The sequence below is a fragment of the Rhipicephalus microplus genome, chromosome 2 (assembly GCF_043290135.1).
Source record: "Rhipicephalus microplus isolate Deutch F79 chromosome 2, USDA_Rmic, whole genome shotgun sequence".
Classification (NCBI taxonomy): Eukaryota; Metazoa; Arthropoda; class Arachnida; order Ixodida; family Ixodidae; genus Rhipicephalus; species Rhipicephalus microplus.
Window position 1 is genome coordinate 238,697,037 of NC_134701.1, and position 26,564 is coordinate 238,723,600.

Genomic DNA, 26,564 nt, shown 5'->3' on the forward strand with positions numbered 1-26,564 from the left:
TTGTGTAACTACAAACATGTCATGCTTTGAAATATGCAATCATGCTTCAGCTGCACGTTGTAAAACATGTCACCCTTGTTTTTTTTTTAAACATATCTGACATCAAAAGTGTGCCCCAGTTTATGACACGAACAAAAACGAAAAACAAAAACAAAAGAACGAGCCGAAATTCAAGGACTGTTTTATTGATTTCAATCTTCTGACACTGCCTAAAAGTCAATTATAGAGTGACAGGCAAGCATCGAGGAATAATTTAATGGGGGGCGTACTGCCAACGAACATCCCCAGAAAAATAAAAATAATAAAGTAGAAGAAACGGCATATACATCTGCAAAAAGCTTGCCGTACTACTTCGCGATAGAAAGACGAGTCGAAAACAGCGATCGAGATTGGGACGCGGAACGGAGAAAAAAGAACAAACGCGCGCGGGTCATTTGTTCGCTGGGCTCCGAAAGCCGAGACTCGGCGATCGTCCCAAACGGAGTGGCGACGACGACATAGGGAGAAACGGGACACGTATAAAAAAGAAAGAAAAGGAAATGGGGAAACGGGGCGCAATCGGCAGGCCGGTAAACAACAAGCAGTGGCGCGCGCGCGGACAAGCGACGGCACAAGCCCAATCGATGCGCCGAACAAACAAGGGATCGAGCGCGCTCTCCTCGGCCGTCGCCACCGCAGCTGAAGCAACACGGGGCTTCTCCTTCGCGCGCGCGCGACAGGGCTCGTTCATTAGCGCCGCGAAGGCGACACAGACCACGCGTCGCCTTCGCGGCGGGAAAGACACGCCGCCAAGGCAGCTCCCGCGTTTCTTCTTCTCGTTCCCAGTTGTCTTCGTTGTCTTCATTCTCTCCTGGTACGGCTGTTGCCGTTTGCGGCAGCGTTTTCTTGTTCTTTTCCGCGCTTCCACCCAGTGCCATCCACTTAGTCCAACGGCGAAACAAGCGAGGCGCGAAGACCGACGATCAATTGAACCCCTCTTCCAACGCAGCTCTCGGAGAGGATGCTTGGCGGCGAACAAATCATGCCGAGATTTTTCTTTCTCCGTAGTTCTCGTGACGGGCGAGGGAAGTGGCGTTATACGTTTGCCGCGGTATCTTTGAAGTGTTTGATGTTGGCAGTACGCGGAGTGAGAAGCAGAACCGTGGGGAACAGGGGATAAAACTGACGACACGCCGTCGAAGAGGCCGTGCGGGTCCCTGGAATCCGGTTTCTCGGTCGGAAAATGAATTAGATTAGTCAGCGCCACGGCCAACGGAGTCAGGGTAGAAAAATTGACGTTTGGACGCGTTGGTAGTGGTTAGAAATCTTGACGGGGCCAGCGCCAAAAAAAAAAAAAACGGCAACGCTAGACAGAAAGGAACGCAACATGGTGGAATGTCTCGAACTGCACTGTTCACTGATTTTCCCGTCTTCATGAACGTCGCAAGACAGCGTCGTTCTGGCACTTTCTAGGCGATGAGGTTAAATTACAGTCACACAATATTATGTTGAACAAACGGGAGATGCAATGGGTGTCACCTATGTTGATTTTTAGAGGTACGTTTGAACGATACGTATTCTTGGTTCGTGCGGTATTTTTTTTTAAGTTTTCAACCAGCGTCACTACGAAAATGACTAATGATCACAGCGAAGTTAGCGCAAGCAGACACTTTCATTCAAAGGAGAGGTACGGATTACGCAGAATATGTATAGCTCGTAAAGAGAACAACGAAGAAACGACAACGGTCCACTTGCAACCGTCGCCCTCGGAAGTAAGATCATGCTTTACCGCAGTGCGCAATTCGTGAAAAGTGTTTCACCGCATGACATAACCGTGTCACAATGAAAAAGTGCACCTTTTGGTCGGCTAGAAAACGACACTTGGTCAAAGATTTGAGCGTTCGGTGCATGAAGGATAGATACATCCAGCGAGGTAAGGAGGCCACAGCGCAGTGTTCAAGCCTGTCTATTCGAAAAAGTTAACACAGTTGAAGACACTACTTTCGGTGAAGTCGAGAGACAACAAAAAATGAACCCAGAAGACAAACGAAAGTGCACGAGAGAGGAAGCCAATCAGACGAGCTTTCACGTTTTGATATACAATACAGTGCAAAAACGAACAGGAGGGTAATATTAAGGCACACCGGGACTGAGACAAGGCACGAAGTACACACACCACACACAGCGCTCGGTTCTGGCGCGCGTTCTTCGTCAATTGTCTCACACGCGATTTGCCTTCTTATAGCTATGAACCAACTAGCGTGAATCAAAGCCTCTAACTGAATAAAAGATGACGTCACATCAATATTTCAACTACAGTACGCATGTTCTGCAAGACTGTGACTCAATATTTATTCGGTAATCTCGTTAATCCTGGCGCCATTCTACGCGTACCCCGAATTTTCGGTCACGCTCCAACGCAGGGAACGTGCTAACGAACAAAAGATGACAACATCTGTGTCTTTCGGAACCTTCGCAAACGGCATTACTTCATCTTAGCCACAGAACAGGCACAGCGTAACCATCACTAGAGCAAATAAATCGAAGAACGCCGCAAAAAGAAACACGGAAAGAACGGGAACGTAACTTGAACGCGATAATACCATGCACAGCGGGGCGGGCGGGCGCGCGCTCCATCGCTGCTACGTGCGCCAGCCAGTCGATAAAGGTCCCTGCGGCTCCTAAAGCCTCTGGCCAGATATTGAATCTGGCCAGACTGGTGCCTCACACGCCTGTCTATTAAGCCGATGGAAGAGCGCGAAAATGAACGCGTCCGACAGAACGTGTTTCGGCTTGTTCGAGCCGCTAGTTCCCGCCTTCTTTTCCAGTACCGCGCGGGTGCATCTTCAGAACTGCGCCTGTACGGTAAAAAAGGCGCATGCTATCTCCCCTCCGCCTTATTTCTTTTTTTCTTTCTTTCACGCATGAGTGTCTACGCGGGATTGGGCGCCACCAGAGATGTCCGGATCGGGAGCGAACTACACCACCGGCGCACGCCTGGACGGATCAAAGTGCAATCAGGCCACCGCTGGTGCTTCGGCCGCCTCGGCAATTGGACGGCGAAGAAAAAAAAAAGAAATCAGCTGCGAGATAGCGTACGCTCATCGACCGCTCGCGCGTGTAGTCTGCCACTTGACGAGTGCACAAACGGTGCTTGCGAGAAAGCAAAGAGATTTTTGAATTTTTGTTGTTCTCTCTCTCTCTCTCTCTTTGTCCTCCCAACCTCTTATTTTCGTCTTTTTTTTTTTAGAAAGCAGAAAAGATCTGCTCCGTACTCTCCACGCTCGGCCCACGCTGTGCTGCTCGACTGGGAAAAGACAGCCTGAGCGAAACGGAGGGAAGAGAAAAAATTGTCGCATTAAAAGGAAGGAGGGAGGAAAAAGATTAATCGCACGGTCGTTCGTGGCAGCTTCTTTCCTTGCGCCTTCAAGAAGAAGAAGCGAACAGTAAGTGAGCGACATAAAAAAGAAAAGAAAGAAGTAAAAAATAAGGCTGCATTGGGTCTCTTCGACCGGTGACTGAGACGACCGTCGCCTCGAAGAAAAAGGAGCCTCCACGATAGGTCGCACAGAGGGCGCGCACAGCAACTTCTATTTATTTGTGCAACAACGCGAACAAAGATGGAGGACCGCAACACTGCCAGGACCACGCAAAAAAAAAATCAACGCGAACACGCAGCCCAAAGAAGAGAGGCGCGCGCTCACACGCACCACTCGAGGCCCGAAACGCGCGACGAAATTGAGTGCTCCTTCTTTCCGTTCGCCAGCCGTACAGGGAGATACGCGGCAACAAAGGAAGAATTAAGAGCGAGAACAGGAGGCGGCATTCAGCGCCATCGCTCCTCGGATTACTCGGAAATTCCTGGGAGAAAAGGACTTACATTTCGATTAACAAAAGGGGGCGGCAATCTCCTTCCTTCCCATCCCAGTTCGATCCGCGCGGGATTAACGTTTGTTCGCACACGGCGGCGCGCGTCCCGGGACGACTGCCACCGAGGCGCGCCTCGTACGCTCGAAACAGGGCAAGGCCGATGCGAGGAAACTTTGCTGCCGCTACAGCTGCTGCTGCTGCTCCTAGGAGAAGCAGCAATTCTTACTGTCTTCGGTGCGAACGCGAATCACTAGAGAACGCGGGCGCTGTAGGGGATATGGCGGGAAACAAAACGTGAAAAAAGGTCCGAGTGAAAGGGAAGGCTGACGTGGGACGCACAGGGTGCTCCTAGTTATCATATCGTTCTCCCTTGAGAGAGTAAACGCCAAATCAAAGCAGGAAATTACTTTTTTCCCCACTGTTTGGTTCGCGGATCAAATGCCTCATGTGAAAATAAAATGTTAATGTTAACATCTGAAAAACAGAAACGTTGAAATGTGCTTGAGTCAACCGGAAAAGCCAGCAGCACGGAAATACAGTGCCCCGCTCGAATAAGCAGATCAGTTCTTGATTGATTGATTTGTGGGGTTTAACGTCCCGAAACCACCATATGATTATGAGAGACGCCGTAGTGGAGGGCTCCGGAAATTTTAACCACCTGGGGTTCTTTAACGTGCACCCGAATCTGAGTACACGGGCCTACAATATTTCCGCCTCCATCGGAAATGCAGCCGCCACAGCCGGGATTTGATCCCGCGACCTGCGGGTCAGCAGCCGAGTACCTTAGCCACTAGACCACCGTGGCGGGGCCAGATCAGTTCTTGAATTTCGACATTATGGCGCATCAGGCCTCAAATATCAAACATTTAAATACAAGTACGTTATAAAATGAGCTTCCCTACGTATTCATTACTTATAGGATTGTTTTTGTAGTCAAAATAGACGACAAAACGAACAAGCAAGCGGCAAAACACAAAGTTTAAAGTTTCCGCATCAAATTTCAACCAAGAAACATAAAAAGATAATAAAACTTGTTACACAGAGGAAAACACCCTGTCAAATGGCACTCTATAAGAACCAATGCAATCATCAAAGCGAAGTGGCCGCACGCCACATCATCCCTAATTCCTCGCCAAAAAAAACACTTGGCGGCCTACGCACGTTCGGCTTTTTCGCAATACACGACTGCTTCTCAGGCAAAGCACGCTTTACAGAAGACAGCGTTGCCTGTCCGTTTCTTCTCCCGAGACCGTGGCAGATACGAAACGTGATTCCTTTGATAAGTAGCGCTAAGGCAATCCCCCGAGATAAGAGAGAGAGAAGAGAGAGAGAGAGAGCGCTGGCCGCAGCACGAAACATGCGCGGGAGCGTGAAGCCATCACGTGGTGCACGCCTTTCTCGCTGAGCGCAAATGCGAAAGGTAAAAAACAAAACAAAAAAGCCGCAGTGTTGCTGCGACTGTGAACGCATCGAGCTTCCCGTCAACATAAATACAACACCAAAAACTCGATTCAGCTACCTTTCCCTATTGTTGAGTCAAACCACCAAAGGTGAAGAAAAGGAACAGGCACTTCTTTCTCTCATTTTTATCTTATCTACTCGCAAAGGTGTTCGTAAAACTGCGATTCGAACATGTACAGATGATCTAAGATGAAACTAGCTGGCTAAGCTTCGAAAAAAAAAGTGTAATGTCGCTGAATTTACACGCAAAGCAGGTTGTATCAGATAAATGCAAACAATATATATACTTTGAAAAATGACGGATGAACGTGCGAAAATGTTTATTACTTCCTACGTTTAGGCAGGAGGGCGACACACACACGTGCGAGCGCGTGCGTGCATGTGCGTGTGTGTGCGTGCGTGCGTGCGTGCGTGCGTGTGCATGCGTGCGTGCGTGCGTGTGCGTGTGCGTGTGCGTGTGTGTGTGTGTGTGTGTGTGTGTGTGTGTGTTTCGACAGCTGCTTATGGTTAGAAGGTTTCACTAGGCAGTACAAAAACACTAGTTCAATTTTCAGCCGCGGCAATGACATCAAGACAACAAAATGACTCGGAGGGTTTCTTATTCTTTCGTTTACCATGACTACAATGCAAAAACTATCGTGTGTGACTATTTTCTCATCGTCATCATCGCCATCACCGTCATCACATGATAGGTGAGGTAAGCGACTGTTAACTTTGTTGACCCTTGTAGCTGATGATGGTGAATCACAGTTCGGCCCGGTGTAATTCACAGCTTTCAACTATACACTTATTCAGAAATTCACATGGCGCAACACGCGGTTTCAATACCCCGCTTCCTGCCACGCAGTGTAACATCTGTTAACGCGACTTATGACCCTTCACGACGACATTATAGGGTCTCTTTCAAAGCTACTTCAAGCACTGGCCTAGTTCCTTCGCCGAACGCTTGTATGGAATACAAAAGTGCTAGTTTCTATTCCGACTCAAACCTTGATTTTTATCCAATAATAATAATTGATTGAGATGTCGGGTTTAACGCCCGAAAACTACCATATGATTATGAGAGACGCCGTAGTGGAGGGCTCCGGAAATTTCGGCCATATGTGGTTCTTTAAGGTGCACTGGCATTACACAGCACATGTGCCTCTATCATTTCCCCTCTATCTAAATGCGACCAGGATCGAACCCGCGACCTTTGAGTCAGCAGCCGAGCACTTTAACCAGTACACTACCACGGCGGATTGAATTTCATCCGGCTTTTCCTAAAGGAGCCCTGCAACGCTTCTCCGAGTAATCATCGAATTGCTTCATCAGAAGAGCTTACTGCTTCGCCAATCGACTGGCGCGGAAATATTTGGAACCCTTCAAGTAGGAGCAGATTTTTTGCCGCACGCTGCAAGCACTTCACTTCTCTCGTACAAATGAGCGCGCTGAAAGCTACGCTGACGGGTGACGACAAAGGGGGAAAAAAATGATGCGTCCATTCGTCAGCTCGCGCAATCCCAATGTCACGGGGTCGTGACGTGGCTGAAGACAGGAGACTTCGTGTTGGAATTGAACTGTTTATTTGGGCGAACCTGTGCCCGGTAAACTGAAAGTCCAATTACAGCAGCATTCTCGCACAGATAGCAGTCTCGGACTGATAGCGGCGAACGGAGCGTCGGCCTTCGATCAACAACTGACAAGCGGCGAAGCGCGTCGGCATTTATACTCTTGCCGTCGAATGTTCTAGCGTTATCGCTGGCGTTAGCGTAGGTTCCAGAACAACCTGTACCGTTCGCACAGTGGGCGTGATCTTATCGAAATGATCTACTACAGTCCGGAACCTTCTAGAAAACTGCAGGCGCGGTTTGCGCTGAGAATCATGCGGTGTTTTTGGACGATAACAAAAACTTGGGAAATGGAACGTGGCATTGCCCCCCTCTGAAAAAAAGGCATCGTCCCGATGCTTTAACTAAAGATGAAAGTACAATAATAATGCAAGGAAGTACAATGAATAAATTACGATACAACAATAATACAAAAAAAACACTAGTTCAGTTTGTTAACGCGCATGAAACGGCTTGAGGCGCGCGACATGGACGACTTCAGGTCGCGATCGGCGTCGTTGAGAGTTCGTGATGCCGTCGGGGACAACCTCGTAATCAAGTGGGCCGAGCCGTCGAACCACCCTGTACGGTCCGAAATACCGTCGCAGAAGCTTTTCACTTAGTCCACGTCGGCGTATCGGCGTCCACACCCAAACACGTTCACCGGGCTGGTATTCCACGAAGCGTCGTCGAAGGTTGTAACGGTGGCTGTCGGTCGTCTGTTGATTCTTGATACGGAGACGCGCAAGTTGTCGGGCTTCTTCGGCGCGTTGAAGGTACTCGCTCACATCGAGGTTTTCTTCGTCGGTGATGTTGGGTAACATGGCATCGAGCGTCGTTGCCGGGCTCCTTCCGTAGACCAATTTGTATGGAGATATCTGCGTCGTCTCCTGCACCGCCGTGTTGTATGCGAAGGTCACATACGGAAGAATGGCGTCCCACGTCTTGTGTTCGACATCGACGTACATTGACAGCATGTCGGCGATCGTCTTGTTAAGCCGCTCGGTGAGGCCGTTGGTCTGTGGGTGGTACGCTGTCGTCCGGCGGTGGTTTGTTTGGCTGTATGCCAAGATTGCTTGAGTTAAGTCGGCAGTGAATGCCGTTCCTCTGTCGGTGATAAGGACTTCTGGGGCGCCATGACGTAGGACGATATTTTCGACGAAGAATTTAGCTACCTCGGATGCACTGCCTTTTGGCAGGGCTTTTGTCTCGGCGTAGCGGGTGAGGTAGTCGGTAGCTACCACAATCCACTTGTTTCCGAAAGCCGACGTCGGGAACGGCCCCAGTAGGTCCATACCAATCTGCTGGAAAGGTCGGCAAGGTGGATCAATTGGCTGCAGAAGTCCCGCTGGCCTTGTCGGCGGTGTCTTGCGTCGCTGACAGTCCCGGCATATTCGCACGTAACGAGTGACGTCGGTGGTAAGACGTGGCCAGTAGTACCTTTCTTGTATCCTCGCGAGCGTGCGAGAAACACCGAGGTGCCCTGCCGTCGGATCGTCGTGAAGGGCCTGCAGGAGTTCTGGTCGCAGAGCTGAAGGCACCACAAGAAGGTACTTAGCTCGAAGCGGTGAAAAGTTTTTCTTTTGTAGAAGACCGTTTCGTAGCAAGAACGACGCAAGTGCGCGCTTGAATACCTTCGGGACTTCGGCGGTCCTGCCTTCGAGGTATTCTATTAGGGCCTTAAGTTCCGGGTCGGCCCTCTGTCGTTCAGCGAAGTCGTCGGTAGTTATCGTTCCTAAGAAGTAGTCGTCATCCGGGTCGTCGGGTAGCGGTTGGTCGACAGGCGCACGAGAGAGACAGTCGGCGTCGGAGTGTTTTTTGCCGGACTTGTAAATGACAGTAATGTCATATTCTTGAAGTCTCAGGCTCCATCGTGCGAGGCGACCTGAGGGGTCCTTCAAGGTGGCTAGCCAACACAATGCGTGGTGGTCGCTCACAACTTTGAAGGGCCTGCCGTAGAGGTAGGGGCGAAATTTCGACGTAGCCCAGATGATGGCGAGGCACTCCTTTTCTGTTGTGGAATAATTTGCTTCTGCTTTGGATAGCGATCGGCTGGCGTAACTAATAACCCTTTCAAATCCGTCAGCCCGCTGCACAAGGACGGCGCCAAGACCTACGCTGCTTGCGTCAGTATGTATTTCTGTCTCGGCAAATTCGTCGAAATGGGCAAGTAACGGAGGCGTCTGGAGGCGATGTTTAAGCTCCTGGAAAGCGTGTTCCTGCGGCGTTTCCCACTTAAACTCCACGTCGGCCTTGGTAAGGTTAGTGAGAGGATCGGCGATGCGGGCGAAGTTTTTCACGAACCGCCTATAATAGGCACACAGGCCCAGAAATCGGCGCACGGCTTTCTTGTCAGTGGGCGGCGGGAAGTCGGCGATGGCGGCTGTTTTCCGTGGATCGGGACGAACTCCAGACTTGCTGATAACGTGCCCCAGAAACAAGAGCTCCTCATACGCAAATCTGCACTTTTCTGGCTTCAGTGTGAGTCCGGAAGTCTTGATGGCTTGAAGTACAGCTTCAAGGCGCCGAAGATGCTCGTCGAAACTCGAGGAAAACACGACGACGTCGTCCAAGTACACAAGGCAAGTCTGCCACTTCAATCCTGCCAGTACTGTATCCATAACGCGCTGAAACGTTGCAGGCGCTGAGCAAAGGCCGAAGGGCATCACCTTAAACTCAAAGAGGCCGTCCGGTGTTATAAACGCCGTCTTCTCTCGGTCTCTTTCGTCGACTTCGATTTGCCAATAGCCAGTCTTGAGGTCCATTGACGAAAAGTACTTGGCGTTATGGAGCCGATCAAGTGCGTCGTCTATTCGTGGGAGGGGATACACGTCCTTTCTTGTGATTTTGTTCAGGCGGCGATAATCGACGCAGAAACGTAGGTTCCCATCCTTTTTCTTCACTAACACCACGGGGGATGCCCATGGACTCTTGGACGGCTGGATAATGTCATCCCACAGCATTTCATCAACTTGTCTCTTCATGGCCTCACGTTCTCGCGTCGAAACCCTGTACGGACTCTGACGGAGTGGTCTGGCATTTTCTTCGGTTATGATGCGATGTTTCGTGATTGGGGTCTGCTGAATTTTCGATGACGACGAAAAGCAATCTTCGTATTGCAGGAGCAGGGCCTTGAGCTGTTCTTGCTTATCGTTCGGAAGTCTGGGATTGACGTCGAAAGCTATGGGAGGGGCTTGGTTCAACTGAGCAGGTTCCGCAGAATCGGCGAGGGCGAAAGCACTGGTGGCTTCGACAATTTCTTCGATAAATGCGACCGTTGTTCCTTTGTTCACATGTTTGTACTCATTGCTGAAATTCGTGAGCAAAACCGTTGCTTTGCCTCCCCGCAGCTCTGCAATTCCTCTTGCGACGCAAATATTTCGGGTGACCAACAGATGCTGACTGCCTTCAACGACGCCTTCCAAGTCAGGTGATTTAGGAGCGCCGACAGAAATAATGACGCTTGAGCGAGGCGGAATGGTGACTTGTTCTTCCAGCACATTCAAGGCATGGTGTCCTGACGGCGTGCGCGGCGGTAGTGCTTCTTCTGTGGATAACGTTATCGACTTTGTTTTTAGGTTGATGACAGCACCATGGAGGCATAAGAAGTCCATGCCAAGGATGACATCTCTCGAGCAACGCTGTAGGACTACGAAGTCTGTAGGATAAATACGGCCGTTAATGGTGACTCTCGCTGTGCAGATTCCTGCAGGCGTTACGAGATGACCTCCGGCTGTGCGGATTTCAGGGCCTTTCCAAGCTGTCCTAACTTTCTTTAACTTCGCGGCGAACGACCCACTGATGACAGAATAGTCGGCTCCAGTATCGACGAGAGCGGTCACACTGTGGCCGTCGATAAGAACGTCGAGGTCGCTAGTTCGCCGTCTCGCATTACAGTTAGGGCGTGGCGTCGGGTCACGGCTGCGTCGGCTTGTTCCGCTGCTTCCATGTTGCGTCGTCAGGCCACCTTCGGTAAGTGAGCTTTCACCGTCAGGGCTTTGCCTGTTTGGCGTTGTGTTCGGAAAGCTCCGTCGCGGCGTCGTCGTCGTCGGAGGATCTTCGGTAGTTCGTCGCACAGCAACCGCACCTCCACCGGTTGCTGCCCTTAGTTTCCCGGATACGGGCTAGGAGACCGGCCCCGCGTTGGGCCAGAGTACTGCCGGTGGTGCGGTGACGTGCGGCGGCTGGGCGACGGGGAACGCGAAGGGCTTCGTGGTGTCCACCGAGTTCCTGTCAGGTAGTCGGCGATGTCACGTGGTCGTTCTCCTGGCTGTGGACGCGGTGCATTGACGGCGAAGCCACGCAGTCCCATCTGTGGGTACTGGCAACGGCGGTATGTGTGTCCGGCCTCGCCGCAGTGGTAGCAGAGCGGGCGATGGTCAGGGGTGCGCCAGACGTCAGTCTTCCTCGGTGCACTGCGCTGGGCCGCTGGCGAACGGTATGACGTCGGTGGGGGTGGTGGCGGCGGTGGCGTCTGTCGACGGAAGTGCGATGGGGCGGCGTTTTGGCGTGGACGGGGAGGAGCGTTGTGGCGCACTGCAGCGGCGTAGCTCATAGTTTCTGGCTCGGGCGGCGGTGTTTCAGGAATTCGAAGCGATTGCCGAACTTCTTCTCGCACAATGTCGGCGATCGAATCCACTTGAGGGTGCGCCGAAGGCAACAGTTTGCGCAGCTCTTCCCGCACGATCGCTCGGATCGTTTCACGCAGGTTTTCAGAGTCACTGGTTTGAGCAGCAGCGCATTCTGGAATCAGGCGACGATTATACTGTCTGGTGCGCATGTCAAGGGTTTTTTTCGATGGTGGTCGCCTCGGATACAAATTCTTGGACGGTGTTCGGTGGATTTCTCATTAGTCCCGCGAAGAGCTCCTGTTTGACCCCTCGCATGAGGAAACGAACTTTCTTCTCCTCAGGCATGTCTGGGTCAGCGTGACGAAATAGGCGGGTCATCTCCTCTGTGAAAATTCCAACCTTCTCATTTGGAAGCTGAACCCGGGTCTCTAGTTAAGCAGCGGCCCTTTCTTTGCGAGCGACGCTCGCGAACGTTTGCAGAAATGCGCCGCAGAAGACATCCCACGTTCGGAGCGTGGACTCATGATTCTCTAGCCAGGTCCTTGCGGTGTCTTCCAGGTAGAAGTACACACGACGGAGCTTTTCTTCGTTGTCCCAGTGGTTGAGGGCGGCCACACGGTCGTATGTTTCCAGCCAGGTCTCCGGGTCTTCGAACGATGACCCATGGAAAATTGGTGGTTCCCTGGGTTGATGCATGACCATCGTGGGCTGGGATGCGGCGGTTGTCATTGTCGCTGCAGTCGCAGTCATGGCCTTGGTCTTCCGCGCCTTGTCTTCTAGAAGCCCGTACTCCGGTGGTAGCCCTTGCCTTCGGCGGCTTGTTCGCTGCTCCTGGTTGGCGTCGGTGTCTTCTCCGCGACGTGGGCTGGGTTCACGGCTTGACGGGGGCGTCCGGTACATGAACGAAGCAGCACCTCCACCAGATGTCACGGGGTCGTGACGTGGCTGAAGACAGGAGACTTCGTGTTGGAATTGAACTGTTTATTTGGGCGAACCTGTGCCCGGTAAACTGAAAGTCCAATTACAGCAGCATTCTCGCACAGATAGCAGTCTCGGACTGATAGCGGCGAACGGAGCGTCGGCCTTCGATCAACAACTGACAAGCGGCGAAGCGCGTCGGCATTTATACTCTTGCCGTCGAATGTTCTAGCGTTATCGCTGGCGTTAGCGTAGGTTCCAGAACAACCTGTACCGTTCGCACAGTGGGCGTGATCTTATCGAAATGATCTATTACAGTCCGGAACCTTCTAGAAAACTGCAGGCGCGGTTTGCGCTGAGAATCATGCGGTGTTTTTGGACGATAACAAAAACTTGGGAAATGGAACGTGGCAATAGGGTCTCTTTCAAAGCTACTTCAAGCACTGGCCTAGTTCCTTCGCCGAACGCTTGTATGGAATACAAAAGTGCTAGTTTCTATTCCGACTCAAACCTTGATTTTTATCCAATAATAATAATTGATTGAGATGTCGGGTTTAACGCCCGAAAACTACCATATGATTATGAGAGACGCCGTAGTGGAGGGCTCCGGAAATTTCGGCCATATGTGGTTCTTTAAGGTGCACTGGCATTACACAGCACATGTGCCTCTATCATTTCCCCTCTATCTAAATGCGACCAGGATCGAACCCGCGACCTTTGAGTCAGCAGCCGAGCACTTTAACCAGTACACTACCACGGCGGATTGAATTTCATCCGGCTTTTCCTAAAGGAGCCCTGCAACGCTTCTCCGAGTAATCATCGAATTGCTTCATCAGAAGAGCTTACTGCTTCGCCAATCGACTGGCGCGGAAATATTTGGAACCCTTCAAGTAGGAGCAGATTTTTTGCCGCACGCTGCAAGCACTTCACTTCTCTCGTACAAATGAGCGCGCTGAAAGCTACGCTGACGGGTGACGACAAAGGGGGAAAAAATGATGCGTCCATTCGTCAGCTCGCGCAATCCCAATAAGCGCTTTCTTTTGTTTCTTTTTTTTTAATTCGGAGGCGGGGCTTAATTTAAGTGTGATCCCGAGCACGCGTTGCATCACCCTGCGGCGGCTGCGGAAACATTGCAGCTCGCGACGGACGAATCAGCCAACGTTCGTGATGCGGGCTTATGGCGCGCGGTCATTTGTGTTTATGACACCATTTCTAGAGATAAGACGGAGCAAATTCTAGTTGGCTTTGAGGATTCAAAGCAAGTTCCACGCCACGTGCTGCGCTGCGATTTCTGGCTGGCGTGTTTTCGGAAACCTGGACTACCAATCGGCAGCGTTTTTCGAGCATGCCGAAAAAGTGTCCCAGGGCCCATTTAAAGCCACGTGAGTTGTGGTATCGCGCACCACGTTTTAGAGACCAGCGTCCGATGAGGCACTTGGGGCTTTTCGCTTTAAAAAAAATGTCCTTGAAATTGAAAAGTGCGCGCCTATGCCTTGAAATGCATCAAGGCATAGGCACGCACTTTCTTTGCTCTGCATTTGCAGCATGCAACGCATACGCATTACACACGAACGTCTAACGAGAATAGGCTACCCTATTTTAGGACGCGCTCGGCGAAGACAAGGACACGGTGTAAGATACAGAAAAACACAAACAGACGGCCTTTCGTTTCAGGTTTTGCATGTGCCTACCTGTGCCACTGTTCTCATCAAGAGCGTTCGAAAATACGGTATGCCATTCAAACTAGCCCGAGAAAGAGCACTTCTAGAGAATACGCTGCCCAGCGAAACTGCGCCCTGGGTGTTATACAGCGGCTCTCCAAAGGACTTTGCATTGCATCTGACGCAAAGAAAATAAAAAAAAAGATGGGCACCATGCACTCCTGCAAAGTTTTAGCACACGAAATACAGAAGCGCGGCGGCCAAGGCGAATGAAAGAAGGCACCTACTTCAGAAGATAGCGAAACTCCACGCGGGCGCTGCAAAGCACAGACTTCGAACGGAACATAAAGCAAACTGCTGTACGGATAACGCAAGTGCACACACAAGCAGTAGGCGGTGGGTGTTTGTCTACCCCGTCAATCCTGCTCGGAATACAAAACATTTTCTTTTTTTTGGTTTTCTTCCTCTCTATAGGCGGCGTGGCGCGTTTACTTTGTTCAGAGTCCATCTAAGCCGAAAGTTTTCTTTTCTCCAATACCTCTTATGGAGAAATGCCCGGCCGCCTTTTCTTTCTTTTTTTCTTGGTGCCCACCGCTTCGAAATCATAGAACGGCTCCGCGGAGAAACGTTTGCGCCTTGAGCTCTGAGGCAACACGGGTGTCGTTCGCGGATCCTTGGCGAGCGAGCTTCGAACTGGACAGCCAATGCATAGAACTGTATAAGATGGCGAAAAGGGGGGGATCGAGCATTGGTGCCGTCAGTTTACTTCTTCGCAACCTACGAAAAGAAAAAAAAAAAGGAAGAGAGGGGGGCAATAAAGGAAAGGAAGAAACGCTGCTTCGACGGGTTCTGTTGTGTAGCTGCTCCTTTACAGCAGCCGAACGCGCCTCCGAGGGTGCGTTGCGCCACTCGCTTTCGCGAGAGGCAATGCGCGGTTCGAGAAGGCGACTTTTACTTCCATATATACTCTTCTTTGTCAAGTGCTGCAAGCCGTACATGTGCAAAGGAAGAGCTTTGTTTCAAGTTTTCAGGTTTTACTTTAAGCCAGCGTGGGGAAAATCATTTGAGTATTACAATGTTGTTGCAACGGCACTTTGTGGCTGAAAAATGGTCGCGTGATCGAACTGGAGTTGCTTCCCTCCTCTCACTTGTAGTCTTGACGTGCAAATATATAACAATACTGAATGTACTAGCACACACTTTAGTGAGGGCAAAAAAAAAAAAAGAGAGAGACACAATTCAACGCATCGGTGCCTTCTTTTCATGACACTGGTCAGCGTATAAATAAAAAGTTTCTCATTGATCCCAAAAGAAATACCATGATCCCTTATGATACCATGATATCATTCCCTTAAGGTGGCTCGAAGGCGAAATACTTCTTTTTCACTTTCTACCTTATTTGAATCGCTTGCGCCAACACACCCCCTCCGCGCCCCTAAAGCGCTTGTACACGTAAAGTAGGTTTGAACTGTTTTTGGGATGAGAGACATTGCAATGTTTGTGCACGTTCATCGGTTTTGTATTTTTTTATATCGTATTGAAGTGGCACCTAACCATGTTAACTTAGGTTCAAACGTCCACGTATACAGTTTGCTGTACTTTTCAAATAAAAGTAGATCAATCGACTTGATTAATTGATCGATCGATCAATCAATCGATCGATTTCAGATTTCTTGTATTCAACTAAATAAACTAAAAAAGGCAAACAAACTAGAAGTATCCATATACTGCGTGAACGTAAAATACGCAAGGACTGGTTACATCGCGCAGTAAAACGACGAAGCTGTCTTCCAAGTGCTGAATGATTCACGGGCCACAAACACATTCTGGTGCCGTCAACGAGCGTCGCGCGAAGATGAACTCTCCTAAGAAACACATGGCAGAGTTTTGAAAGAATACAGAGTTCTCATACAAAAAATGTAAAATATTAAGAACAGAAACAAACAACACGTACCACCACGACGTTCGCATATCCGAGCTGCGGCGTCGAGAATAATTCATGCCCCACTTTTCTCTGCATCCCAGTCTCTTCCACGGTCTCTCAGCGATTCGCCGCCGGGCTGGACAACGGCGATTCCTCTCAAGCGTGGCCGCGGGGGGACTCCTAAGCGCGCGCTTTAATTTGCCGCCCGCATTCGCGATACGTGCCGTCCGCAATAAACCTCAATCATCGGGAGCACTACCACGAGTCCGAACGAAATGGGCGAGGAGGGAGGGGGGGAGGCTTGAATTTATGTCCGTTATTTATTCATCTCGGACGGCGGACCTGTCACCAACCGGGCTGCGGTGAGTTATGTGGCCCGCTTGAAAAAAAAAGGCGCAGCGCTTTTTTTGTTTTGTTTTTGGCGATGCCCGACAGGCTGAATGCAGGCGACAGGGAAACGCAAGTGCTCCAAGAAATAAAAAGCGACAGCGAGATAGAGAGAACAAAAATGTATAAACGAGAATATAAAAAATATGCCCAGTGCCGCGTGCATGGTTAGACACAAAAGCACACACACACACGAGCTGAACGACCAGAAGCATTGTGGCGACGCATAAACAGTTCCAGAAAACATGTCGTGCAGTACGGAGAACACACACGCCGCTTATTCTGGCGCACCCAGACACGAGACAGGTGTGTTTCCTCCTCCTTCGTACTTCATATAACGAATCCCGCACGAAGCTTCTTAACAAAATCGAAAAGGAAGAAGAAAGAAACAAAGAAAGCGAATCGATTTGTGCGGTTGTCGGGCAAACGTTGCCCAAAAGGCCGCCGGATGGAATTCAATATCGGGTCAAGTGGCCTTTCGGCCGGAACTATACGTCTGACTGCACCCGCGAACGGCTGCCCTTTCGTGCGAGTACAGCGTTGAGCAAGCACGGCAACAGACAGGAAGCAAGAGAAGTTTACTGTTGCCGAGGGACTTTTACAGCACCAGTAAAATTGTTCGCTTCGCATTACCGTCATTTCTTTTCTGTCTGAGGCAGAAGAGATGGAGTGAGAGAGACGGAGTACGAGAGAACATGGAACTAAGGTTGCCAAACGTGGGTATAGCAGAGTATTCTCTATATATAAGAAAAAAAAGTATTTTCCCGAGTCCAAACTTTCCCTGGTCTGTAGGAGTCACAGCTTTATTATTTCTGTTTTTGTTTAATAAACTATCAGTTAGCTATAGTATCTTCTGAGAGTTCCGATGAGTCAGGTTGCACATTATGATCATTTGTCTTCCACTGCATTGGGAAAAGTACCTTTTTTTCAAACGGCCTTAACCATTCAGAGTACCTTTATCGGTACAGTTATCCGTGCCGACCAATTACATACTACACTTTTCTTCAAGTACCCACCGGACGGTAGAAAAAAAGTTTGCAACATAGCTGCATTTACAGACGAGCCATCACTGGGATAAGCGAAATTGCTGGTAGAATTGCGCCACCACGACGTAATTTTATTCCCGCTCTGCTGGTAACGAGATCAGTACGGCCACTGATGGCAGCCCATCCAAAGCAAGAGATGTAGCACGGCGGACCGTATCGGAACGACGTTCGAGAAACTAAAAGTCTCCGTCAAACGCGACCGAAGCAAAGGATTCGGGAACCCGCTGCTCATTACGATGGGTAAGAGCGGAAAGAGTTATGAGGAGCGCTGAAGAGACGAAATAGAAGTAACAAAAACAGAAAAGAAACGATAAAAAGAAAGAAAGAAAGAAAGAAAGAAGGAAAGAAAGAAAGAAAGAAAGCAAGAAAGCAAGAAAGCAAGAAAGCAAGAAAGAAAGAAAGAAAGAAAGAAAGAAAGAAAGAAAGAAAGAAAGAAAGAAAGAAAGAAAGACGGACGATGGATGAATTATTTAGAACTCATTGGCAATAACGCAGACACCACATACCGTGCCCCTTTTCTATCTCGAGTACTGTGCACGCGGGGGGGGAGGGGGGTTCCTTGCATGGATGCTTGCGTAAAGACGAGCGCGTTTTGAGGGAACGCCAAGTTGCGCCAACTTGCGCCAAGTATCTCCAACGTGAGAATGGTTGGATAAATAGATAGATGTAGGGAAACACCACAAGCGTTCCTGCATGGGAGCGCGAGCGACAGCCCGTCGGGAAGATGATTGCAAGTCCATGAAAAGCACCGAGAAAGAAGAAAAAGAGCATGTAGAAAGCAGACCGACGGAAAACTCGAATGCACGCACGTACACACTCGCTAGAAACACAAACAAAAAACACACATTGTGAGAGTGAAGGAGCGGCAGTTCACACGCTAAATAATGTTGCATGATGCCGTAGTAGTAGCAATAATAATAATAATAATAATAATAATAATAATAATAGATAATAAACAAGAGACGCTGATACACGCACATCCCTTGAAATCTAGAACAGCAAGGTACTCACATTACCCCGACGGTCACACACGCACGCGTATGTATAAAGAAAACACACAAGGGACGAACGACGCAGACAGTATTGCACACACACACACACGCACGCAAACACGATAACGATACGGAAAAGGGAAAAACAAAAAAGACAAAGAGCAAACCACACCGAGAAAGAGGGCATCGGGAGCATGCCCTTTACGCCAGGCTGGGCGAAGCGGCTTTCCCTCGTCCTCCCTGGTGGCCGTTGCGCATAGTGCGCGGCAACGAGCATTCGGCCGAGCGTGGCCGCCCCCAACGGGACCCCGGAGGGAGGACCCGGCTCGTTGGACCCAGACGATGACGACGATACGAGGAGGAGAAGAAGACTCAATTAGCAAGCGCTCCTCCTCCCCCCGAAATGCCCCCCACCCCCCCGTCTTTGCTCAGAGCACGGTTAGCTAGCCGAAGCGAGGGACGAGGAATGGTGCGCGGCGGCGGATTCTACCCGCCGGCCGGGTCGTGTACAGATTGCACTTAGAAAGTCATTAGACAACGCGTGATTACGACTACTAATCAGACTAACAAGAAGATAAAAGAAAACGAACGCGGGGTTCAATTTGTACTACATGTTAGAAGTGGACCCTTGCATCTTGGCGAGACGAGCTCGGTCGTTGAAATAAAGAAAAACAAAACAAAAAAAGGAGAGGCTGCTAGTTCGCGGTGAAAAATGAGCGCGCTAAATGCGTGCGACCAGCCTCGTTTAGAGCGAAGTGCTCTCTCCATTCGCGCTGTGTTCACCCCTCCCTATTCCAGCATCATCTCTTTGTTCTAGGATGCAACATAGGATAAAGGCTCTTACGGACAAAACAATACCAATGATAGATAAAACTGTGTTTAAATTATAAAATAAACGCTCCCAGCCTTCACGGTTCAGCCACGAACTTTCGACGAAAGCCTTCGAACGAATGCAAAGCTGCAACCGCATGAAAGTGAACGCAACCGGTGCACGAATTCCAGCTGCTGCACCAGCTGTCTCCTAAGAAAGTCAGAAACTGGTGCGGAAGCCATGGATCATACATCACTAAAATGCAAGGAATTCCTCATTCAATGTCAAATAAACAAGCTGCTGTCAGGAGCGAGGGATATAAAATTTAGGTGCAGTATGCAGAAAACGAAAGTAAAACTGCTGCATAAATTAGCAAAGGGCGGCTGCGAAAGACTGGCGAAAGAAATGTAATAACTGCAATACAACTTTTTGAAGCGAATAATGTAGCTGAGAGTACACGAGCCTCAGAAATTTCGTACATTAGACACATTTCAAGGAGTAGCATGGTGGACTGCACCCATGGCCTCGTCGATATGAAACGCATCCTCATCATCGTCATCACCATCTGAAATTGCAGCACAAGACACCTTGGAATCTTCCTCCCACTGTATTCTTATCTGAACTGGTCGTACGTAGAGATCGAGAGAACGCTCAGGCAGTCCTTTCTTGACTCGTGCAATGTTCACAACTACTAATTCAAAACTCTCATGTGAGGTCAACGAAACTGCACAGCAGAAGTGTTCTTCCCCGTGAGTATACACGTTCTGCTCATTTTGTTCTTTTATGTGAGTGTGTGTGAGGTACGTCGGTGACTGAGAGCATGTCATACCTTTCCGCATAACGATCTGCCAAGCACACCTCGACGTATCTAAGCAACACGCGGCGCTCCCTATACGAGCTCGACGAGACGTTAAGAGTGCACTCAAGCCCCACACAATTGCGCCGTCGGCGGGCGCGCCGAGAACTCATCCACAATGACAGACACAGCCCGCTAAGAAATGTACGAGCATCGCGAAGAACGTATAACGCTGCCCGCTCGGCTGACCACGAGATAAGTCCCCCCTTTCACATCCCACACCGCCCTTTCCTAGCCATTGTGTCCCGTCTCTGCTGTTGTTCCGCCCGTCAAGTAGCCGCAGATAATTAACAGAGGCTCCCTTTCCCTTCCTGCTTTTCAGCCGAACGTGCAGCAATTGTTAGTATATACTCGGTTCGCCGCAGGTAATTACGGATTCCAGACAGAGCCGCCGCAGAGGAAACGTAATGAGATGCCTCTTCCTGAGCTCTTAATTAAAAGTAGAAAAAAAAAGAGCCCGCTCCTGTCTTTTCGATCGTGTCACTTCAGTTTGCGAAGAAGAAGACGCGATAAAATTGAAAGAGCACCGATCGCTCCTTCACTTCTCTTCCTCTTGCTATTCGGTCTCTGTCCAAAAATATCCCGCCGTTGCGGGAACTTTTATTTCCGTCTATGTAAAAATCAGAGCGAAACGGGAGCAAAAATACGCGATTTGCGCAAGACACGCGAAAGTGAACGAAGTTCGAGGCATCGGTCTGACGTAAACTAATGTGACATTATTGCTGGACGCCCTCTTCGTACACGACTGTGTCTCGCAAAAGCAGCTTGGGAAAATTCGAAGCGACACGGCAGGCGTAGTGTACAATATATATATATATATATATATATATATATATATATATATATATATATATATATATATATATATATATATATATATATATATATATATATATATATATATATGTGTGTGTGTGTGTGTGTGTGTGCGAGTGTGTGTGCGTGATAAGCAAGGAGGAACGTCAGTTTGTTCGAAACAACAAACGTTTGAAAAGGCGGAAAACACACTATCGGATAGCGGAGGGGGTGCTTTTGAATTGGCCTCCGCGGTGTTACAAAAAGTATTAGTCTAAAGGACTTTTTCTTACTATTATCATTTTAAAGCGGACGCGTACCTTCTTTCTTGACAGGGGAAAGTGAAAACGACAGGTCTAGTACGCCGGCTTGCCTCTGTTGCGAACGCGACAGCTTTAAGCGGATTGCTGCCAGACGCCTGTCACAGCCGTTTTTTTCGTTAGTACCTCGAACGTACGTACTTGAAGCGTGTGTGTGCGCGCGCGTGAGTGAAATAGTAAGATACATTACTTAGCTTCGCCCCGTATTACGGTTCGTAGTTAAATTATTACCATTTTGGGAAACTAACGAACCAATTAACTCGCTGCTTTCATATGGAATGAAACATATGAAGTTTCGTACGAAAAATCATTATTGCTGCCGCATTCAGAAGTAGAGGCCACACAATACTGCCCAATGTATCCACCCTCCCCCGCCCCATTTCACCTTCATAAAAATGTGTTAAAAACCGCTTGCTAATGATTAATGCTTCGTGGCACTTTGCGTGCCAAAACTATATGATACGATTTTGCAGCAAGCCGTAGTGGAGGGTTCCGAAAATTTGGATCCTAAGGTGTTTTTTTTAACGTGCACTGGCATTGCACAGTATACATGCACATTCCGTTTCCATCAAAATGAAATCACCGCAGAGGGGATCGAACCCGCAACTTTCGGGTCAGCAGCTGAGTCAGCAATCACATCTGTTCCCCTCAAGGCGCACGAAAGAATTCTTACTAATTAATGCTGTAAAAAGAAACAAGAAGATAACATATAATTGGCGAAAACAATAAGTTATACCCAACAAAGGGTGTTCGGTCGCTGTAAAATGCACACACACGCATCGTGTTGGGATGGAGCAACCATGGACGTATTGCCGCTGGTGTAAAGGACCCGAGGTACACACACACACACACACACAAAAGAAAAGTAATACCGTTCAGGTAAGGCGTAGAAAATGATGCGTTGCAAAACATACGTGCCTGATACAAGTCCCGGTGCTTTCATAAAGAGGCCCCTTTCGTCATCCCTCACTGCACTTAAGGGTCATTACGTGGCGAAGATATAGCTTCATCTTCCTCGGTTTATGTTCGTCCTTTGGTCAAACAGCGCATTTCTTCTGAACCGCTACTGTGCACGACGAAAATATCGGCACTGCCAAGGGCCTTCCTTCGTCACCACTTCCCATAATGTTCGCTCTACGCAACAGCTATAGCACTATCTTCATCTATAGATGACTTCTCTTTTCCTTGAGTCAACAGAGGCGGCTAAGAAAGTAGCAGTCGTCGCTACCACTACAGTTCAGTCAGTCAGTACAGTCAGCTAGTGAGCCCACTACATCCTTCTCTCCATTCAGAAATCCCCGCCTCTTTAACAAACTCAATCAAACGATCAGTCAATGTATACAGTCGTCAAAGTACGCTGCTCCTTAATTCCCTTATCCATTATTGCGCAGCTTATGCACACCTTCGCAACGAGGTCTCTCTCTTTCTCTCGCCGACTCCATCTTGTCCATCGTCTAAGATCTCGCAGACTTACAAGGCAGCTAAATTAAACATATATGGAAATTTAGTTGCGGTGTTGCAGCTGTGCACTGCTCTTGAACGAACACGTGGCCAATAGAATTTTCCAAAATGGTACGTAATAGCGCAGTTGCAAGCTTAAAGGATGATCAAAACACGGCTTTCGTTCCCTTCGCTCTTTCCCTCCCCCTACGATCCATTCGCCGCTTGCATTTCCTCCTCGCCGAGTGCTCCTCCTCGACACGCGCCGGGCAACACAACGAGGAAGAGCAAGGGAGTGTGAGTACCTGCTATAGAAGACAAATAAGTTCTTGCTCTACAAATCATCAGCGTCTGTTCCTGATGAAACCCACCATCTTCCCCTTTATGACGTCATGACGAGCGCTAGCGACACCTGAAAAACTTACGCTTTTTTTTTCAGTAGTTCGGGTCCCCGGTACGTAGCGCTGCCGTGTTCAGTATTGTTGATCTTGGACGGCATTCTGAACTCGATGAGTGCGGTTACTTGACATGTGACTGTTACGTTACAAAAAATATCGATGTTTGTGGTCCTTTAACACAGGAAGAAAGGACGGCGCTGCTGCAGGCTATTTTTCTATCCCTCAGCACAACACGAACCGACCAGAATGTTCGATCCAAATCCTTGCAAAAGCGTAGAACAGCGCGCTACTGGAGCGTCGACACTTTGTCTTTTTTCTTTTTTTCTTTTCGAACCCACCCTCGTCAGCATCTGTCATCAACAACTGACCACCGCGAGGCTAACCTAAACAAGGTCCACACTAGACGCGCACCAATGCTGCTGCGGGCTAAGAAGACACGGTGGAAAAGAAAACAAAAATATCTGCGCCAACAATTCAGCTGCGGCGAGCCTTGCGTCAGCGTTTCCACATCAAGTTGACCGGACGGACGCTTTGACGCCGGGGAAAAGTTAATTACGCGCCCGGCTGGTCTGCGCGGCTGCGGGTCACCCGCAAGTATCAAAGCTAAAAAATTTTAAAAGAGAGAGAGAGAGATCAAAGAACACGACACAAACGTGGCCGCCGAAACTGTTTCCCCTTTTTTTTTTCTTTATCTTAATGCGTCTCGGCTGCTGGACCAGACAGAACTTGGTTGGGATAGGACAGAATTAATTACATTACGCTTCTCAATTGTGGCCTAATCCAGCTGAAAGAGCAATGAACGAAAAAAGTCCACGACAAGAAGGATTCCAGTCAACGCGTATAAAGGGGTTCGAAGACGAGAACACCAAGGTAGACACGCTCTGGATAAACGGTCCATAACAAAACCCGACAGCATGTCCGAAACGCTACCTGGCGGTGATTCGTCGCAAATGAAGGGTGACAAACAGTAAAAGAGTTTTAGTTTGTACGCAAACCTATTGCGTTAGCGTTACAACATTTACCGTAGATGTAAACGTGAGAAGCCAGATAGGTGGTGCCCCACGGTGGGCTAGAGATGAACCAGGCAAGCTGAAAATTGTTACTGCAGAAAAACCCGGCTCGTTCTACATGTCGGGCGGCACGAATTCTCAGCAGCGGACTTATACCAGCTGAATTGTCTTTCTGAACTTTTGATCCTTAAGAAGACTAAGCGAAAGCGAACAAGCGTGTTTAAAATTATGGTTGAACGAAGCGTCAAAAAATGTCGATATCGTCGATCGTCCATCAATCGGGTATTCCGTAAATCTCTTTGCGTACACCAGAAAAGAGGACGAGTTAAAAGCCTCAAATGCGGCTCCGCACTTGGCGTTGGGTACAGGGCGGGAGAAAAGCGCTAACAAAAAGTGAAAAGAACGGCAACTAAATTGGTCATAATAGGTTATCCACACTATTACAGCCGGTTATCCACGTCTGTTTTATATCACTGCTCACTCAGGGCTATCAAGTCTAGGAGGGCAAGTAATTGTGCAGGGATTTTGTAATTACTCCTGCCGTATTAGAGCACACTATCTTCCTAAATGACTAAGAAGGGACAAAAAAAAGAAACAACGTATGCTCGACCATACTTATTGGCCTTGTCAATCCACCTTTACCAAAAAAAAAGGTCCAACACAGCTACTACTGGCGATTAAGTGCCTCACATGAGACAACATTCTAAAAACGACGGTTACAAAAAAAAAAAACTCATCCTACTGTGTTGCATAGCTGAAGATCACCGCCGCGGTGGTCTAGTGGCTAAGCTACTCGACTGCTGACCCGCAGGTCACGCGATCAAATCCCGGCTGCGGCGGCTGCATTTTTGATTGAGGCAAAAATTCTGTAGGCTCATGTGCTTAGATTGTAGTGCACGTTAAAGAACCCTGAAAGGTAGAAATTTTCGGATCCTTCCACTACGGCGTCTCTCAATCATATGGTGGGTTTAGGACGTTAAACCCCACATCAATCGACCAATTAGCTGAAGACCACGAACGTACGGCAATTGACTTGGGGACGCGCAGAAACAATTCTTCTGTTATCAAACACAATGCACAAACAAGCACACAGAAGAGCGATAGCAGGTCACGCAGTTACCGGCGATGACACAGTACGCGAATAAAAGTTTGATATAACGGTAGCAGGCATAGAGAGACCAATAAAGTAGAAAAAAATATGTCGCAGGGGATTCGCAAAGAACATAGCGTACCAGACTACCTTCTCGACAAAGTAAACCAGCGAAGGGCTTTACACCCCGACGCAACGAGTGATGCTAACACATACGCCACGGTCACGAGAGGTAAAAACAATGGCAGCCAAATCCCCTGCTGCACGGAGCATGAACAATAGCCACAATACGGCTTAACATAGTTTACGGCGACTCAATATCTGCCATTAAACGCAGTATCCAGACCTCTCTTCAGCCACAAACACACACAGACCAAGCGGCCTTTATTAGACAAAGCCCCCGGAAAGCGCGCCTCCCCGCGCGTTTTCCGGCCCGGCAGGAAAGCACGCTTGCCGTGTTTGCCCAGCGTCGCAATCGGGCGGCGGCTCTTGGCTGCCCGCGACACAGAAAAAGGCGGCCGAAAGGTGAGGCTACAAAAAAAAAAAGCTGGTATAGATGGCTGCAGCGGGAGGGTTTGCTGCACGGCTCGAAATTGCTTCCCGGAATCACCTCTTCTAAGCCGTGCCCCCATTTCATTCGGGGACACTAGATGACGCTCATTGTAGGTCCCCCGGCGTGGCAATAAAAACGTTGCCAACAACGGCAGTTATTTCTTCTACTTCTGTGCCCCCGCATACATATAGAAGTGTTCCCGGCACGAGAAGGGGCTCATTCAAACCATTTCATTAGCCGGGGAGTGCGCGGCCGCGCACACTTTATTATCGCTGCCTCGGCTTCTAGGGTCGAATTCGAGCAAAGTGAATGTGTGTCCCGCCAGCGAAGGCTTCTGGGAAAAACCCATTCTGGCGAAATAAGGCTGGGGAGCGAAAAATGATACCGAGTGCAGTAGGAAAAAAAAAAGAAGAACGTTCCCTCGCGCTCACCGTCGAGATACGGGGGTTCCTTGGAATTCAAAAGGCGCCGTAAATGGTAGGTACGAGTTACTTCGGAGGAAAGAAAATCGAGGAATAGGTAAAAGAAGAAGAAAGCACGGCGCGCGCGGGAAGTCGTTGCCGCCTTCATGCAAAACAACTCGCCCCGAGTGATGTTGTAAATCATTTCACCTTCGACGGCCCTCGACGTGACTCCAAAAAGGGAAAGAGGAGAGAGTGAGTGAGGAAAGGAAAAAAAGATGCAGCAGAGACGGAGATGGGGGGAGTTGCCTTCGTTTTTGCCATAAACCGTTCATAAACTGAGCAGCTCGATCAAATTCAGCCCTTTTAGAACGCCTCATTCGATACCCCTCTCCGCGTGAATTCTTTTTTTTTTTGCACCTTAAGCTTCACTTTCGTTTTTGTTTTTTGTTTTCTGTAACGCCAATAGTTTTAAGCGCAACGCGCTATTAA

At 49.1% G+C, this 26,564-nt stretch overlaps 1 protein-coding gene across 2 annotated transcripts in view; it reads right to left on the minus strand.

The window, feature by feature from the left end:
• Positions 1-26,564, minus strand: part of rg (A kinase anchor protein rugose) — a 344,807-nt gene that overhangs the window by 224,009 nt on the left and 94,234 nt on the right. The gene's annotated exons all lie outside the window — the stretch shown is intronic.